We start from the raw sequence: 20,262 nt of genomic DNA, 5'->3' as shown, positions 1-20,262 counted from the left end.
TTTTTAAAGTGACCAAAAATCTAATGCAATTTGCTGATATAAATTAAGATTTAAGGAAATAAGAAAATCTGAAAAGTTACATTCAACAGCTTGCGTCAAAAAATTTTAAAAATGTGCTTCTTAAAATCTAATAATCTTGCCGTGGCAGAAATGTAAGAATATTTGTGTGCCTTTCGAAGAATTAACTCTAAAATTCTATTCTTCTGCATTCAGAGAATTTTTATTCTCCTCAACTTTTGCCTTGAACTGTCTGAATCTTGAAAGCAATTGAAAAGAAAATATTAAAATAAGGCTATAAAGAGCTATAGACTTAGATTAAAATGTGAGGAAGTCGGTGATATAGCAATAGTAGAACAATGTGTATGCATCTATTGAATTAGATAAAATGTTCTTGCATAAAATATGGGTGAACCTTCTGATGAACGTTGCAAAAGGAACATTTTACTTTTAAGTTCTATATAAATTAGCTGTGGGATTTGAGAAACACTCGGTATAGGATGGCTTCTGAAACAAGCTCTGTGTGGAATAATGTCGTTGGGATTAAACTAAGAAAAATGAAACTAAAAGTCAGAAACAAATAAAAATGCATCTCAGCTTCATTGCATATATCCAATTGTGATATAGACCTACGTAAGTAGGAAAAGATTCTTGGTAAATAGGAACTTCTTTAGCATCTTAATATCTTTGAATCCAACGGTTAATGTCGTAATTGCTATACAAATTTGGGATATTGTGACATCAAGTAAAACGCTTGCTTCTATCAAGAAATACTTTTCTAAGCGCATTGCATAACTTTAATGATTTTATATAACACTGACAAAAGAAATAAAACATTTTCTTATAATTTTAAGAATAACGAGCATTATTATATCAGTATTTCCAAACTGGGGCAATTTTTTCTGAATGTTTTTTGGGGCGAAGGGGGAATTTTTAAAACGCTGCAATGAAGTTACAGGTTTATGAGATGTTTTTAAATAATTTTTGTCCTGAAGGCAGTATTTCACTAGTAAGATATTTTATCAGAGCAAAATATCCTGCTGATTTGTTAGTTCAATTCATTTTCTGAATTCTTATGAAAATTAGGTAAATAAATTTTGTTTCCATCTGTGATTAATCAGCATTAAAGTACCACTTAAACGGTTATTACCTCAGCAGCACTTCAACTAAACAGGGGAAAACCGTAGGGGACTTTTCAAAATCCAGAATGATTTGCAAAAGAAAAATTAATAAAAATACTGAATATTGAATAAAAAAATTCGAAAGCAATAATCCTAATTCATGGCTAGAATAATAAATTACGCTTGTTTGGAAATTATTAACTTTTTATATATGCTGACATAAGGCTTAGTATTTCAGCATTTTTGGAAGTACGGCAGTAATGGCAGAAATGATTAAACAGCAAAGCTATTAATATTATTATATTTTCAATTTACTTTTACTATTATATTACTTTTTACTACTAATTTTTTTAGTCATAGAAACTGGATTCTTCACACTAAGTTGACACTGACTGACGTCATTCTGTGCTTTCCCAAGCAAAGTGTACATATAATCAGTTTTTAAGTTTCATATCCATTTTCTTCATGCAGTATGTGTCCTTCTGTTTTCTTAAACGTTAATTATTAATTGCTCATAATTTGAATCGCTTCGTAACATTTTCTTAAATATTATAAACTTGTTTTTTTGACAAAAAATTATAATTTTATTTATTTTTATTTACATATAAAACTAAGTTGCTTTTTTACAATAGTTACCTAACTTTCCAGTTTTACCTGAATTGTATAATTACGTATCTCTTACCGTAATGAATCAAATTTAAACCTTATGTAGCTCATGCAAACCATTATCAAACGTATGAAGACATAAAAAGCATTAAATATCCAATGGAATTAAAGCGTTTTCGTTCTTAAACTGTATGATTAATAAATGTTTTTTAAATTCCAGTAAATGCCCATATTTGTTTGTTTTAAAAAGCAACACGGATATTTTTAGCTGAACTAGTTATATGTATGCGTGATCATGTATAGAACGTAGTCACTTAAAGCAAATTGTTAATTATTGAGAAACATTTAATGAGTTTTGGGAATTCCATTGAATGAGACTAGTATTACCAGTAGAGTTTTCCTAAACCCAAATCGCTTGAAGTCAGTAAACTTTCCTTTCACACAACTGAGATTCGAAAGGCAGTTTAAAAGAAAGGCAGCTCAACCTTCGGTCAACAGTACGACAAAGAAAATTTCCGACACGTCTAACTGATTGCTAGTGGCTAAACTGAACGACAAATATGACTCTTAAGGATAGCAGCACCTGCGCCGGATATAAACAACTTCCTTTGTCACATGTCTGGGAAGGGAGCAACGAGAGCTTCTCAATTGCTTATTTTCGTATGAAACTGCATCTAGTATTTCTCTTCTAGCTTAAATTGTTGAACTAAGATAAGGAAGCTAGTCGATATCGTTTAAGTGTGCATTACTTGGGACAAACATTAAGCGAGATGAACTTTTATTAAAAGCATTCTAGCAAGTAAATATCAAGTAGTTGTTTTACGTATGACTAACAAACTTAACGCAATTCGATGCTGATTTCGCAATTTAGATGTCATCGTGAAATCAACATTTAAAAATTTTGAGAACTGGAATAATACTTTGTCATTTTCCAATATCCAGTAAACGAATATGCAGGTTTAGATGAAACTGCAACTTTTACATCTTATGAAAAATGCCTCAGTCTGTCTGAAATTAAAAGTACAGTTCGATGTTACATGCTGAATTTCGCTTACTGTAAATCTATTACTACTTATTTTAAATTATTATGCTGCGAATTCTATATTACCTTAGAAAGCTCTTGAAAAACGTTAAATTAGATAAAGATTGTGTTATATGTACTACAAGGATTAAAAACTCACTCAGCTGTTATAGCAACAGCGTTGCCAAACATCTGTTAAATCAAGTAATCTGCATATGCTATTAACTATTACTTATTTCACTCTCTGGTACAATACTTCATATTCATAAAAAATTTTGAGTTCAATTATGATTTATATTTAACATTAATTAAAATTATTTCTCATTATGTAATTTTAATTAACGTCAAATATTAATTAATGTTAAATATGTTATTTAATTTTAACATTAATTAAGATTACACGCCGAATAATGACTATTGGAGAAGTCAAACAACAAGAATCTGAGTAACATTTACATATTTTTTGCAGAACTAGTTTCGATGGTTTAACTACAAAACCATCGAAACTAGCAAAATTTACAAATATTACTCTGATTCTTGTTCTTTGACTTCTTCAATAAGTAATTAAAAGTGTTCAAATATAAATAAATAAAAAAAGAAGGTATCTTTTCAGATAAAACTGTTAAGTATCAATCAGGCAGTAAAAAAATATGAATGGTTAGTTCTTCCTGAAATTAAATCGAGAATTTTTGCATATAGCATGACACAATAACCACTAATAGCAAATAAACATATTATTAGTAATCTTAATCTTATTAGCATAGATTTTTGGTTTACATGATGTTACATGATGGTTATATGATTTTCTAGTGGGGAAAGGGAACAACTAATATTTGCGTACAATTTTTTGGCGACGTGACTCAAAGGAATTTCTGTAAGAATATAACGTCAGTGAGGTTGGGGATAAATACAGGGAGGTTGGGGATATACATTAATAATCAAACATCCTTTCCTAGCATTTTATTCTTTGTGTAATTATCTCTCCTTACATCATGAATGCGTAATTGTTACGTATTACTGCAACTACTGCTTTGCTATGTGTTTACGTTTATATGCATGTATTTGACGCTGTGAAAAATATCGTGAATGTGTTATCTGTGTTGGAAATTATAGCACTTTCTGATTTTGCGTTTTACGAGGGAAAAAAAATATAAACACTCATTTCTAGTTTCTTAATTTATCTTTCATTAAAATCAAGCTTCGTTTTTGTACAATGCTTTCCTTTTACCAAAGATGTTTCCTTCATTTTCAGGCGCAGATAATGTTCAACATCTTACTTCTTCATGAAGAAGGACTTCAGGTAATCATTTACTAAAGTTTTAAGCTAATTTAAAAATAATTTCAGGCTCAGTCTTTCTAGACAAATTTGTAACAGAAAGACAGATTTCACAAAAACAGAATATCGTCTGTCTGTTTAAGAAAGACTTTGAAGAATGTTTAAAATTTTATTGTACTTTCCGAAAATTGTACGGATAATTTCCAGGTAAATTGAGTTAAGATTTTGCTATCGATGAACTATTACCGTTTTAGGAACATTAAGTAATCAAATTACAAATCTGTACTTTGTACTTCTTACATATTTGAAAGGTTATCGTTTCTTTCAACTTCTGTTTCAAGCAAAGCGAATTTCATTGCATTTTCATATGAATCACCTTATTAACAAGAACGTTTCCAAGAAGAAAGGTATTAAATTGAGGAGTTGCTTTAAAATGTCTAGAATTTGGCACAGCTTACATAATTTGTAATCTTAAAATCCTACTCTAAATTCTATAAAAATTTATATTTACTATGAACTAGGAGAACTAGTAAGTTGCTCTGATTCTTGAATTAAATTATCTCCCCTTATTTGCAGTTTATAATGTGATTATAAAGTTGCAAATTTTTTTTTAAGCGAAAACATATACAAGACGCAGTAAACAAAAAAAGGACTGTGTAAAAGCAATATTGATTTTATCTTCAGTCCGCAGAAAAATCGATTGATATTTAAAAGAAAAAAATCCTCTTTTTTGTGTACAGTATTTATTTGTTTTGTAACTTCAGATGAATTTAATGATTTTATCTAAAATTGAAGATTATTTCAATTTTTTTTTTACCTTCAGCTCAATAAATGTAGTTTTTTTCCAGGAGATGTTTTTCTTGTAAAGACTTATTTAAAATCAAACAAGAAAAAAAATGTAATTGTAATAGCTTTCAGAATTTTTATCTTAATACAGTTGTGAAGCTACTAGCAAATAAAAGAATTATAAAAATTAATAACGTAAATAACGTAACAAATGAAAAAATAGACTTCTGCGTTAAAGTTTATCTGTTCTATCACATATACCCATTTAAAGGAATACAAATGAACATTTAAAAAAAACGAAATAGATAAAAATTTATTTTAATATTTTTTTCATATGAAAAATGTAAAGCCGTCTTCTCGTTTCTATTTATCCCTTTTTTCCCCAATTTTCGAAGGTTTCCTAAAGGTTTCCTCTGTCTACTGAATAATACTTTCTTATTTATTTGGTTTTATATTTCTTTCTCGGCTATCTGTTCCATATAACTATATTTTAATTTTCATAGTTAGAACTCTTTTTCTTTTTCTAATTTTAGAGCAGCTACTTCAAAAAGGATTATAGTTGTTACTTAGCTATACCAGACAGCTTTAGGGAAAGTCAAGAATTTCTAGACTCAGTCATGCTTTTAAAATATCCGCTGTTATAGAAATTTCTCATGAGGATGACTGTAATTTAATTTTAATGCACTTTCCTTTTTTTACAAGTGACTTTTGTGAAAACCTAGATGAATTAACTATATAGCCCATTAACTTACAGCAGTGAATATTAATGCTAAATAAATTAAATTCGACGGAATATACTTTAGTGCTTAGTGCTAAGGAAAAGAAAACATTTGTGGAAAATTTTCGAAATAGTTACATAATATTTTAACGTTAAAAACATCATTCATTTGAAGTATGCGTTCGTTTAAACATCAACTAAGAGCATACATAGAAGAATAATGCGCCAATGTAAAATATAATATTGGCAAAACAAAAGAAAGAAATCTAAGACCGGAATAAATTTTAAATGACATTATAATAATACGTAATAAATGTAAGTAAGATATTGAAAAATTTCTCTAAAATGAATCCATGTTAGCCGTCCTCTATATAGATAGAATTTTATTCCGGTATCAGATTGTTTATTTGTCCGAGTTTAATATTAAATTAAAATATATATACCCGAAGGACAAATTCTGAGTCTCACATTACTCAAACGTCTGATTGGGAATCATAAGCCAAATTAGAGAGCTTTTGTCTCTCATACAACTAGAGCAAAATATAAAATCCAAAAGAATTTTTATGAAATTTTTATATCTGAAATTTTAAGTAACTGTCATTACATTAAAATCTGAATTATCACTGTTAAATTCATGAAGAAAATAAATAAAATACTAGAAAAAGAAGAAACTATAGAGCCTTTGAAATAATGCTTCGTTACTGAATTCCACATCATCCATAAAGACACACAAATGCTTACCGCGATTAATAAAATAAAAAATTTCCTTGTGAATATTAGCAAGGGATATTGGATATTACATGAATTTATGAGTTGTTCGCTTTCCCATCCTCTGCGGCTTGGATTTCAATTATCTGATTCCAGACTACATGTACTCAGAAAAATCTATTTTACAAAAAAGTATAATATTCGTTTATTCGTTTTTTAATTAAATCACTCCGTAATATTTTACTCTGAAGTATATCTTTTAGTTTTGAAATTATGTACCTTTTCTTATCTTCCCATTTACCTGAGATTGGCGAGATAGAGCTTATTCGGGATTACGTCTCACCACAAAGGTGTTATTGAAATTGTTATCGAGGAATCTAAGTAAAGTAAGCTCTCAGCAGACAAAGTAGAAAGATGAGAAATTTTCAGATCCATTCTCTTAAGGGATAAGAGCTGCGTACCCGTAGTAAAAGAAATTTCTTTTCAAATTTTAGAAATGGGCATGCAGCTGCTCTTAAGCAGTTTTACTAAAATGACATTTTTACGTATCTCCCTTTTAACAGTCACCTTGTTTTGCGAATCAAAATATATTTCGTAAAATTGGCTTTCCAAAGTAAAAGTTACAGATTCATTAGGCTTTTTTGTAAGTAGGAATCTAGTAAACTCTACCATTATCCTAATGGGAATTGAACCTAAGGCGTTTTATTTTGACTCCCATACTCAGGTACATATGGGAACAATGCTTTTAATTCCTTATATCCCACTGAAAAACGCAAGGTAGCAAAGAGAGGATAGCTAGACCTAGTCAGCCAAATCAAGCTAGTCAGGAGTTATCCTTAATCACGTTTTAGACCGAGCGCCAATGAAAAGCCAACGATTTCTCATAGCAGGAGTCTTCGGGGGGGGGTGAAAAGAAATACTTCCTCTTTCTCGTCGAGAGTCGAACCTGGTACCCTTCAATTACTGGATGAATGTAGTAAACTTTACATCTAAAAAGACGCAGGAAATGAATGCTTTTAATTACATAATTTTAAAAAGAATGTTTTCTCGCTTTTCTTTAACTTTCACCTTTAGCACTTATGCTTTTCTTCTGAAAATATTTATTTGATTGAATCTTTTCCTTAATGGAACATGCTCAAATTTGTATGTGAATAAATACCAAATGATAAATCTTTCCCTTGTATTCTTGAATCCATCACAACGTCTGTTTTATGTTTCAAGCAGCCTATCAGCTGCCTTATGTATTAGCAATGTCAGCTCGATAAGTACTCCTCTATATCTTTTTCTCTGTGTGATTGTGTGCATATACAAGGTGGTCATAGAAATCTTCCCCGATATATGAACCCCCACCAGCGGCTTGTACGCTGCGCAAACTGATCAGCGCTCTGAAAATCCATAAATGGTGATGGAACGATACACTTATGACGAAAACTGCAAACTGCACTTGCAGAGAAGAGGTCATCATCATTCCTCATCAGACATAATGAAGATAGCAGGGGGTCGCGTGGATATTGTGGACGGATGGAGGCACATTTCTCATTAACTGGGAACGTAATCTCAAAGAACTGCACTCACTAGGCTGGCGAACACTGGTATTATAGACGGATGAAGCATATTTCTCCTTGAATGGGAACGTAAACTCTAAGAACTGCACTTAACTTGGCTAACGAAAAACTCAAAATGTGGCACTACCGCCTTTACACGAAGTTACAGTTACATGTGGCGCGACATTACAAGCACATTCGTTCTCGTTCCTTAGTTCTTCGATTGGTTTATTTAATTACGGCAAAGCACTCGAGGACTATCTGGTTAAGGGCCTTCGTACTGGGCTTTCTGAGAGAAACTGGCTCTGTACACTTTAGACATAGGGAAAAACACAGAAACGCACATGCAGCCAACCCATTCGCCGGATTCGAACCCCGGACCAAACTACCAATGTTCAGAGGCTTTACCGCTCCGCCGCTGGTGGGCCCTGTCCGTAGTTCTTTGAAGAGATTACAGGTATGAAAACGTGCTCTATCACAAATGTTCGATATGTAACTATCTTGCAGAATTACGCAATGCTAGAATTGCAGCAGATATGTCCAGAAATGCAATTAATGACACTATATGGATGCAAGACAGAGCTCCTCCACATATTGCAACTGTGTTTGGAAAGTGTTGCAACAGCCCTTCGGAGATAAAGTCATCTCCCATAACTTTGTAGTTTCATGGCCACCGGGATTTCCCAATCTCCGATGGATTTCTGGTTCCCAGATTATCTGAAATTTAAGGTGTGCGCATCAAATCTACAAGAGTCAGAGTCAGAGTTGAAAGATGCCACAAAATATGAGCTATACTGATTCCTCCTGCGATGTTGCATTCGATATTGTTGTCAACAGTCTTCGGCATGCAATGCGTTATCGTGTGCGAACCTCAGAACGTTGAAAACTTGTAATTCCAATAAAAAAATTTCTCCCCTCTTCTCCCTTCTGTTGTCATTGGTCCTTTAAAATGCTTTTTGCAAATATTTTACGCCGGCAATTTTTGTCATACATATTTCGTTCCAACGCCATTTAAGGTCTTTTTAATGCCCTGATCAGTATGCGCTGGAGAAAAAGTGGGTGTTACCATTCGGAAATTTTTTCATTGTAACCGTAACCTTGAGAGCTCCATTGGTTTAAATCATTACAATTCGAGAGCACACCTTCAAATTCAATCGTGTGTAAAATTAAGAGAATTTGCAAACTATGTGCTTTTTACGAAAAATATTTAACCAAAGGTACTAATTATACAAATAATTCAAGAGTCGAATATTTAAACGTACACGTGCATGTCTGCGGAGCTGTGATTGTGGAAAGGACATAAGCGCGCGAGAGGTTTTCAGCGATTTGTGTACTCATAATCTTTCACGGTATTCTCCGTGTTTCTCGCAAGATATAGGTTAATTTCATAAGCTACCAGGTAAAACAACTAGCCACGAAAGTACGATGACAGAATGAGATGGATATTTGGCAGCAGATTAGAGGCAGGCCAATCACAAACGTAAGTGGCTACATAGCCCAATGTAACGCCCAGTGCCATCTTCATTTTGCGGAAACAGTTTCAGGACACCTGATCCATAGTGGAAAGCCCTGGATAAGGTCAATTAAGATCCAAAATGGCGAACGAGGATAGTTATTTGGCACTTTCAGTGCCGCGACACAGTATTGTTACAGCTTCACAGCTCTGATCTGGAAAATCCCATGAAGCCTCAGAGCAACTGCAGTTGCTTAAGGCTTCATGAGATAAGGCTGTATGCCGGAAGCCCCACTGTTTTTGTTCCGTTCACTGCAGTACAAGAGAGCAAGTTTGGTTTAATGTCAACATGGACCAAACTTCAGCGGAGCGCCCCTTTCTTACATATGAGTAGAGATTCAGTCTTAACACTGATTCTCGGAGCGTCTGTATTTGGAGAGAGCCTGGAACACGATGCCATCCCTCCCTCATCAGGGTAAAGATCATTACGGTGGTGGAGGTGTAATGTTTTGGGTATGCATTATGTTGGACGACCGCACACCCCTGCATGTGTTTGCTAAATGCTCCCTGACTGCTACGAGGTACAGAGAGGAAATCTTAGAACCCCATGTTCGACTTTCCAGGGGCGCATTGGGTTCCTGTTAATGGACGACAACACTCGTTCACGTAGGGTTCAGCTGGTCGACGAGCCATGTCTCCTGACTGCCTTGCTGCGGGATGGACTGCCATGGGGACTCCTTAACTGCCTGTTGTCCAGTATGCCGTCACGCGACGCGACCTGTCTCTCTGTGAGAAGGGACCTTACCCAACATTCCTTCGATATCACAACTTAGATTTTGGATATCTCTGCACTATAAATTTTACTGATAATCATGCTCACATAAAATAATTTTAGTGATATATTTCTTCCTCTGTTACAAATGTATATTTATACAAATTTGCATTAAGATCTCTCAATTATTTTTTCAGAGATTTGACATTATGTTCAAATTCTTAATTTTGCACAAGGAGTGTAACAATGTCTGAAATTTCATTTCGACTGTTTGTGTGCGTGTGCATGCGTGTAGCAAAGCAAATAAGCAAACTTGAATACTAATCTCCGCTAGGTTCCTGCATACTGTATAATAATATCTACTTTACTCGCTAGTATCATTTTAATTACTTTACTGCAAGAAATAAGTTATAAAATTAAATTACAGTTTTCTCTCAAATTTTTTTTCTGTGATTTTCTTAGAATTCGACATTTTCCCTTTTATTTTATATCAATCTATGTCTTGCTATTTATAGTGTATTGATACAGATCATTCTGTAAATCTATATCTACGTATTAATTACTTTAACATTTAAATAAGCATGTTTATGAAGTTCAAACCTTTAATAAGGGTACGTATTTAAAATTGTCAAGCGCTGAAATATTTTGATATTACTTCTTTATATTTCCTGTCTTTTAAAGAATAGTCCTGTGGTATTTAGCAGGATATATATTCTCCTTCTGCGATGCACAGCATTATTCCTTTATAGGCATTTTGGTTATTTTATCTCATTTAGTAAGTCTACAACTACATATTTAATACCTTACGGATGACGAATTTTCCTTCCATTTTGGCATATATCTAAACAAAAGAACGTTAGTGTTAAGAACTGAAGAATTGCATGTCAAAATAAATGATTTTATAACAGGAAAGAGAAAGCTAAACAATAATTCGCAATCTCACATAAAAGCAACTCTCATATCGAAAATGCATTTTATTTACCATGATAATTACCTCAAACTTGCAGCTAATATCGAGAGGAAGTTAGCCCACGACGCAGCATTAAAAAAACCCTAGTTTTGATCTACTACTAGTAACTTCAAAATTGCTTATTCTAAATTAATTTTTCAATTCTATTGAAAATATATAGTTGTTGGTCTGTAAATGTTTTCTCACATTTTACAAAGGATTCGCTAGTATGATAATTCAACCGTTTTCCTTATCACACAATTAGCTTTCTTAACAAGTATATCCATGCTAAAGAAATTTCATTTAGTTTTCCAACCACTCTTACTTATCAACGGGTTTACAGTACCTTTAGAAATAAAATCTAAAATTCTGACTTAATATAATTTTTATTTCTAAATATGTAGCCCTTTTGGAGCTTTTAATAAAGAACATGGCCCGACATTTTAAGAAAAGCGCGTGCAGTACAAGCCTTTTTATTAAGTAATTTTTCAAAGCTAATTTTGTAATTTATTAGTAATTGAAAAAAAAAAGGAGGGACTAAGGCCTTTTTCTTTGGGTGGAAGAGGAACTACTTATTTGCTAGTAATACATAATGCTCATTAAAAAGGAACTGGCAGTTGTTAATTCAAAATGTATATTAAGCTTGAATTTGCTTGAAGCGGTGAAATAGCTTTCTATTTTTGAGCATTCGAACAATGCCCCCACCAGAAACCACCCCACTTATCAATCTCTACAACAAAAAGAGACCCCAAATAACCGATGTAGTCATGAAAGGGGCTTCTGCGGTCGAGCGACAATTTGTCAGCAATCATGGGGGATCCTTTGTGAGGGGATTTTCGTATGCAGCGGGCTATGCATGCCCACAATCACAGTGGGCACACAGATTCAACTCTGCCTTTCGCAGCCTTTTCAGCTTGTGTATGTACCGTGCGGTGGGAGGTCATCGTTACTGCCTATCCGTCATGGGCAGCTAGAGCTAGTCTGTAAGCGCTTAGCGGAAGATCGCTGTTTGCTACCACTATACAGTCTACTTGACATCTTAATGACGTGATTGCTTCAGCTTGGCAAAGTTACCTGTTATACAAATATTTACCTTTATGAAATAAATAATTATTAATAATTTCTGATTTAATTAATTAAATAAATTTTTAATGGACTTTTGACAGTAGAAAATTTTTAAAAATAAAACACTCTTGTTCATTCTCAGTACAGTAGAAGTCCATTAGTCCGGCATCCAACAGTCCGGAATGCCCGATAGTCCGGCATCGCTCCGAAAAATTGTAAAAATTTTGGTTTTCTCCAAAAGTGTGTCTTTAAAGCAAATAAAACCGCTCGAGAGCTATTCGGAAGTTTTCGGGGTAGTTCGAGATCATCCGGAAGCGCTCGGTATTGTTCGGAAACAATTAGCGGCCGGCTAGTCTCAGCTGTCACAACAAATTCAGGTGCAGTGCAGCTCCGTTAATCAATCCCGAAGCGTCTTCGCCATTTTTTTTGTGCGTTGTTGTTTTGTGTCCTTTCATATCGCAGTAAACGTAACTTTTGAAACTGTTTATAAAAAAAGTGATTTTCGTTCTAACTGTACAGTGACCATGTTTTCAAAACCTAAGCCTTCGAGTTCAAAAGGAGAGAAACGAAAACACGTAACACTGACTCTCAATCAGAAACTAGAAATCATCAAACGACTAGAAAAAGGCGAGAATAGAAGTATTTTAATGAATGAATTTAATATTGGCTCATCAACTATTTATGACATTAAAAAACAAAAAGATGAACTAATGAAGTTTGCTTCTCAATCGGTAACAACTGAAAAATTGGCTTCTAGACAAACATTAAAAAAACCAAAATTGGAACAGCTAGATAGTGTATTGTTCAAATGGTTTAGTGCAGTACGTTCTGAAGGAAAGCCGGTAACAGGGCCAATGATTGTTGAAAAGGCAAAGAAATTAAGTGAATGTAATTATTCTGATGGTTGGCTCAGAAACTTTAAGTTTCGGCATGGAATTCGAAGACTTGATGTAACTGCAGAAACCCTTTCAGCAAAAAATCAGGAAAGGAAAAGGAAAAAATCAGCTGGGCAGAAGCTGCAGAATCACTAAATAAGTTTATCTCTTTTGCCGAGGCTAGTACTAGCTACAGTGCTTCAGAAATTATTGATTTCCATATCATTAGAAATAAATTTTATACTAAACGCCAAAAGTCAAGAAAACAAAAAGACATTCGTGACTTTTTTAAATCTAAGTGAAATATGTTTTACAGTACGTGTACATACATTATATGAAATGTAAAATAAACTTTGTTGTATGTATTTGCATACTGTATTTTTAGTTTAATTATTAACCTAATTGTTCTTATAATTACCGCCCGATAGACCGGAATTTTCGGTAGTCCGGCACCGAGCCGGTCCCGAACGTGCCGGATTATCGGACTTCTACTGTATCTCAAATATTTCTTCAGTACAAATAAAATGCTCTAAATGTCCGATCATAATTTGATTGAAGATAAAGTCGGACCAAAAAACGAAAATAAATCCACTAAACAATGGAGTTTTCTGTTTTCAAGTCTTAAATATATTAAATCTAGACTTGTGAAAGGGTGCAACTGTTATGAATTAATTATATAAAAATATAACCAAGGACAATTCGAAAAGCGTGTTTAAAAAGTAACATTTTCATGAGAAAGTCTTGATACTTTCTCATGAAAGGAAATATCTTTTTTAAAATTTTACGGAAAATTATATTGTTTTAAATTCTTAGCAAAAAAATATATAAATAAATTAATTAAATTAAACAAACAAATAAATAAAGTGAAAAATAAAAAATAAACATAATTATAAGCTTTAATTTTACGCATATTGAAATCAAAACAAAGGCAGATGTGAAATCTAAGTAGTTCAAGCCATGGGAGGGGGAGAAAAAGAAGACACGTTTCTGTTATCTAAGTAAAATAAAGTTCGAATTTTCTAAAGTTCTTTATTCTTTATCAAAAGTAGTTTAATAACCTGCTTTACTTATTTTTACACGCAGATATATCATGCTTTCTTTTGTGATTCATTAAAACTTAAAGCAAAATTAAGAAAAGGTTACCATTTATGAAACATATTTCTATATATTAATATAAGATATATATCAATTCCTTTACGTAAATGAAAACAATGGAAAGTGAACGTGATACTGGGAGATAGGTCATTAGAATACAATGAACTAAGCTACAGGTTAAAGCATTTTAGAAGCTTTAAAGCATTTGTATTCAGTATTATATTTTATTTACACATTTTTAATCTTCACGGACATCAGAATTAAAAAAAAGAAAATCTTTTTCTTTAAATATTTAAATAAATTTTTGTAATTACGTATAACTTTATACAACTTAATTTAACACCTTTAACAACAGATTTGTTCTGAAGAAAGAATTAATTCTAAAAAAAAAAAAAAAATTAATAGCTATAACTATCTAACCACTTCTTCCCGCACAAAAGTGTTTTATTTCTCATCCGTTGATATTAAATTTACAGCGAATTTTGCATCTCAAAGGTACAAACTTCAAATGCAAAATTTTTTAATATCTTCTCAAATTTTACTATATTATTATCTTCTTATTTCGTGTTAGTTTAGTTTATACATAGTTATTGTATATTTCTAAAGACACTTTAGTAAATTTTAAGTTACTAATTAGTTATTATTCATTTCGGTTTCATTTCATATTTGCATCGCTTTCATTAAGCCTTTCGACATTTTATATTCTTCTAGAAACACTTTAGCCGATGCTCTTTTGATTGATAATTATTAGATAATTTATTCTTCTTCTTAATCTTCAGGTCCAACAGCGGCCGTGTAATAAAGTCGCTGAACACTAGTAGTTCAGTCCAAGGTTCGGATCCTGCGAACGGTCTGGATGCACGGGCGTTTTCGTGGTTTTCCCTTTCTGTAACATGTATACGAAGCAATTTCAATTAGAAAGTTCTCTACAAAGGCATCCATTCCCCCAGATAGACAGCCCTCGTATGCTTTGCCTAATCAAAATAAATCAAAACAAAAACTGATCTTCTTAATCTTTCGCACTGAACAGAATTGAAAATCATACGACTGTTATTTTATATTCCCACTTTACAATTTGTCAGTACTATTTTTTCTGAGCTTTCATTGATCGTTTCCATTGTTTTGTACCTGTTACCTTATTTAACTCAAAATAATTTTTATTGCTTCTACTTTTCTGACGATAACGTACAACTGGCGAATTTTCCATTTCACAATATATATATATATTGTATGATCTTAAATTATCTTAGTTCGAAAACAAGTTTTTCTAATACTTGCGCAATAGCTCAATATTTCTTTAATTCCTTTACTAAAGAAATATTGATTATATTATCTCCTAATATAAATTTAGTAGAAGTATCAAAAAAGAGTGAACCCACATGTAGGAAGTTTAATTCCGAAAATTGTGTTTTAAAGTAACTTATATACTTTAAAACACAATTTTATGGAAAGTCCCAACAAATACATTAATTAGCAAGATGTTATAAGTTTTCATTCACGTAGTTACACTCGAGAGGTAACTCGATGAATATGTCATATTTGTCCAATTTCATAAATTATGAAACCTGGAAAACACACTTTTATTATTTACTTGTTTTACCCAATACAAGATTCACAAGGTTTGATTAGGACAGACTGGAATCCAAAGAATAGCATTTTCACAGGGCCCTGAACATTTGCTTGTCTATTTTTTAAGAGAGGAAGAGAGGATTATGAAGAATTATGAATGAAGACACCGTAAATCTTGGGGCCAAAGGCCTGGTTATTCATTTCCTAGGCGGTAATCTAACCCTGGTCACTGGTATGTATGTTACGGTGAAACACCGAAATCTGGAGAATGTCGACATTCACACAGTCTCTTGGTGTATGTCCGAAATATATTCCAAATCCTCTTATTTCTGACTTAACCGGTCAATGTCCACATTCACCATGTACTAATGGTTAATGTTGAACATATAACAATATTATATTTTCTTCTCCGTAATTCAGTCGCGAATAAACGCACTTGAGACTTGAAATAAGAACTTAAGAACATGAGAACATAAAACACACAATACATTCAAAATGAGAAAGGAAAATAATAGAAGTTAAAAACTTACTTAATTATACAGTACGTTCTAAATGAGAAAATAAAATAACAGTAATAAAAAACTTACTAAATTATGTGATTCAAATCTTATTTATTTCAACAACTTAAACTGTTATGGCACTTTATGACCTCTCTTTTCGACTTTCACCAGAGCATATCTGTGACTGTCGGCACACACCGGTGAGGGTCCGAATATACAAGAATGTAGTGAAATATTCGGTCTTTCACCGACGTATTTGGTGAATGTTGATATTCTCCGGTGAAAGTCGACATTCTTCAATTTCGGTCTTTCACGGTAACATGTATACGTGATGCAGGACGGGTACTATGAAATCCACATATGTTATTAATAGATTTAAATTGCTTTATTAACTCAATTAGGAGCATAGCCTATTTATTGTTATTCCGTATTGTAGTAATTGTAGCGCTAGGAATTTATATTTTCAGTAAAGCTACATTTCACAATTTATTCATAGAGTTTTACTTTACATAATTTCAACAAAATATCGTATTTAGAATAACTCGCTTTTGAAACATTTCCTTCAACTATTTTAAATTTTTCAAAAATTCTGATTTTCATTAATATTTTCGAATTATTTACTGGAGATATTTTAATGACGCATTTGAATATTTAAAAACCTGCTTCTTTTCAAATAACTTTTTCAATTCCTTAACGGCAAATCAAAATTTTAATTTGATTTTTCCTATCTAAACATTGATATTTCTTCGAAGAGAGTAAGATCTTTCCACCGCATTACTGCCAAGTAAGAGAACGAATAAAGTTGGCGATAACTACAAAATGGTAAGAAGAAAATTAATTTCACGAATCATCAAGAACCTGCAATCTTTTATCGAAATTCCCGAAAATTAAACATTTCCGCAACAGATAGAATAGCTACATTGATAAGTTAATGGTTAGATTAATAAAAAAATAAATGGAGCGAGATATAAAGAGCATTAAAGTACTCTTCATCTTTTCAATTTGAATTGTTGTCATTTTATGAAAGGAAAATTAATCTGATGGAATAAGGAGCAGCGCATATATGCGTAAAAATGCCTTAAAGTGTTTTTTCTCCTTTCTGAAATGATGTTCAAGATTCATTATTCGTGTTATTAATGAAATACCAACCGAAATAGATTGTGGTCATAAATTCGAATGATAAATATAAGTGCACTTTTTACATCACAGCACGCAGTGAAAGAAAATTTTCCCCTTTCTTCATATTTTTTCCCTGTTTTCCTACTGAAGTTTTCTAACTATTGTTTTCATAGTTAGAAACGTTAAATTGAATCAGGAATCATACATTTATTTATTTCATTCTAACTGCATATTATTCCTTATTTTTCAAGCTTTTCTCTTTCAAAATTAAAATCATTCCGATTCGTAAAGAATGAATATGGTCTGTGACCGAATGACTGCTTATGTTTGATAGTACATCTGGTTACATAGCTATTATATTTGGTAAGGAACGACAACGGCCGCAAGAATGATGGGAAAGTTTAATGCATTCCAGCTTAACAAGTGCTTGGAATGCTCGGTGAAGATCAGATACATAGATATGTTTTGACTAGGACATCACATATCTAAAAAGAATTGGTATTATCAAGTATCTCATGGCTAAAGCCCAAAGTTCGAGCACGGTGATTTTTTTTCCTTAATAAAGAAAATAGGGATTTCAAATTGCCCTTTTTTTGATACCAACATAAATCTTTGCCTACATCTACGTTACTTATAGGTTTCCAAGCTTAAGAAATGGTGGGTGAAGAACAATAAAAGTATCAAAACACTACATTTATTTTGCTATCTCCACAAGGTTTCATATAGCGTTGGCCATGAATGAAACAATTTTAGCTGATCTCAGGTATCATGATTAGCTTCCTCTTTCACCAGGTTATTATTCAACCTGAAGATCTCCAACGTATAACTGAATAATATTTTTCAGCTGTTACTAAACCAACACCACAATCAACAGTACAGAACTATGAACTCTAATTCTTAGAGCAGGAAGACATTCGTTGCGCTGTACATAATGATAATTTCAAAATTATTGAGTTATTCTGTGAAAAGCTTCTTCCTGCTTTTACACATAGTTTTTTTTTCGCCGAAGCACACTTGTCACAAAAGGCGATAAATGTTACAAACGAAAGAAATAAGTACATGTCATAATAAGCATTTTTATGAGCATAATATTTTAATTAACTAAACCACGTTTACCTAAACCATGTTTACCATTAGGAAAATATTTGCTTCTTTTTATATGAAGCATTGAAAATTCTATAATTCTTGTTCATAATAATCTTGGTCTTAGCTAATTTTATTTGTATTGCTATGTTTAACTCTTGGCATAGGGAAATTTGCTGCTCAAATCCATTCAAGAAATAAAATGAAGATAGTAAATCAGGAAACTGCTAACGTGTTAAGCGTGTTATCCGACGTACTTTGAAGTTAAGAAGTAATGAAATTGCTCTAGAATTTCAGCAATTTTTGACTCCTGCTCTAAGAATTAAGAGTTCATAGTTCTGTACTGTTGATTGTGGTGTTGGTTTAGTAACAGCTGAAAAATATTATTCAGTTATACGTTGGAGATCTTCAGGTTGAATAATAACCTGATGAAAGAGGAAGCTAATCGTGATACCTGAGATCAGCTAAAATTGTTTCATTCATGGCCAACACTATATGAAACCTTGTGGAGAAATTTTTGTTGTGGAACATGCGGAAATTTTAGTAAAATGTTTGCATGAAAATAAAAATTTAGTTAATGAAATCCTGTTATAATGATGCTTTAATGATAAATAAGTATAAGGCACCGTATCCGATATACCAATTAAAGATGCAGTCAAGTACCCTAATCCTCTAAACTATTGCAGTCTACGCAAAGCTAATCCGAGGCTATTGGGAAAGCTAAAGCTAACGAATTATCTTATCTGTTTCAGGAACAGATGTACCACATGGAAATACTGACTGTGTTCTACTCATTTAGGTGTAAAACTTAAATCAATCTCCTTTTTTACCTCTTTAGAATACCCTTTTCTTCCACATATATCGGAATGGATGTCAAACGTATAAATGCAGTAGTTCATATACCATGTTTGTTTTAGTTTCTACAGCTTGCTTCGATATTGGAGGATTAATTCAATAATTTAAAATTAGACGGATAGTTCTTTATAATATTGGAGGATTAATTCAATATTTAAAATTAGACGGATAGTTCTTTATAATAATTTCCAATAAATGTTTGAAAGTTTAGAATTCCTAATTGTTTCAAAAAATAAAAAATACAAATAAATAAATAAATAAAATTGAAGCAATAACTATCTATTAACAGTTTTTTACATGATTTCTAGTTACTGTAATTTTTTGCTAAAATATATTTATGGAACGTATCACTTGCAGATATACACCATTTATGCTTTCAGGTTAGCTTTGCCAAGAGTATAATCTAGCTGCAGAAGTTTTTCACAGTTATTCAACTTCAAACACAACAAAAAACTCTATTTCTTTGATCAGCTATGTGGTTTCAATAATCTAGCATTCAGTTTATGTATTATTGATCCAAGACTTATATGACGTGATTTTATAATGGGGTCAGCCTACAAATGTGTAGGTTCCAGACAGCATAATAGGAGTTGAACAACACATACGTTGATTTTACTGGAAAACCCAATGGCGTATTGCGCGGTTATTTAAATCATTTGGCTCATATGTTGGCATAGATTATGCAATATGCTATATGGTACAGAAAGGAGTTTCATTTTGCTCAAATGAAGGCGTTGATAGACCAGTTATTCATCAGTCCCTAAATCAGAATTACTGTTATCAGTTTCCATATCCCAACCCTTGCGATTTCCGTATTTTTTCCGTATGCACATGCTCAAGTTTCTCCGATCTGTGCTTATTTCAAAATATTTTAGTGAATGTTTTCTGCAATAGTAAATAGTTGATATCCACTGGAATTTCTAGGATAATTTGAAGTCCTGCATTTGCTATTTCTAAAAGCTGGTATCCCGTTTTTCGTAGGAAAATATTTGTTGGAACAGCACAGATGGAAAAGTTCCAGATTATATAATATACTAAAGAAAAAATTAACGAGTAACGTGGTGGTGATTTTAGCGAAAAATTATTAATTATGTAATTCATTGTACGTAACGATTACCTTTTCAAAAAATTGGTTATTGTTTAAGTATGA

At 32.4% G+C, this 20,262-nt stretch overlaps 1 protein-coding gene and 1 long non-coding RNA gene across 10 annotated transcripts in view; one reads left to right on the top strand and one right to left on the bottom strand.

Moving 5' to 3' along the window:
• The window catches only part of LOC118193656 (silk gland factor 1-like), a 232,912-nt gene that overhangs the window by 134,851 nt on the left and 77,799 nt on the right, over positions 1 to 20,262 (bottom strand). The gene's annotated exons all lie outside the window — the stretch shown is intronic.
• The window catches only part of LOC118191773 (uncharacterized), a 478,434-nt gene that overhangs the window by 400,617 nt on the left and 57,555 nt on the right, over positions 1 to 20,262 (top strand). For 3 of the 4 annotated variants that reach the window (XR_015039050.1, XR_015039053.1, XR_015039051.1), the window contains one exon: positions 3,998 to 4,045. The exons of the other annotated variant lie outside the window; for it this stretch is intronic. This is a non-coding gene — a long non-coding RNA (uncharacterized LOC118191773). The remainder of the gene's footprint in view (positions 1 to 3,997; positions 4,046 to 20,262) is intronic. 4 annotated transcript variants of the gene reach the window in all.

This window comes from Stegodyphus dumicola, chromosome X2 (assembly GCF_044657685.1).
Source record: "Stegodyphus dumicola isolate Sdum_Otavi_A_Nest chromosome X2, ASM4465768v1".
In the NCBI taxonomy this organism is placed as follows: Eukaryota; Metazoa; Arthropoda; class Arachnida; order Araneae; family Eresidae; genus Stegodyphus; species Stegodyphus dumicola.
Note: the sequence above shows the minus strand (reverse complement) of the source record. Positions and strands in the feature narration are given on the sequence as shown.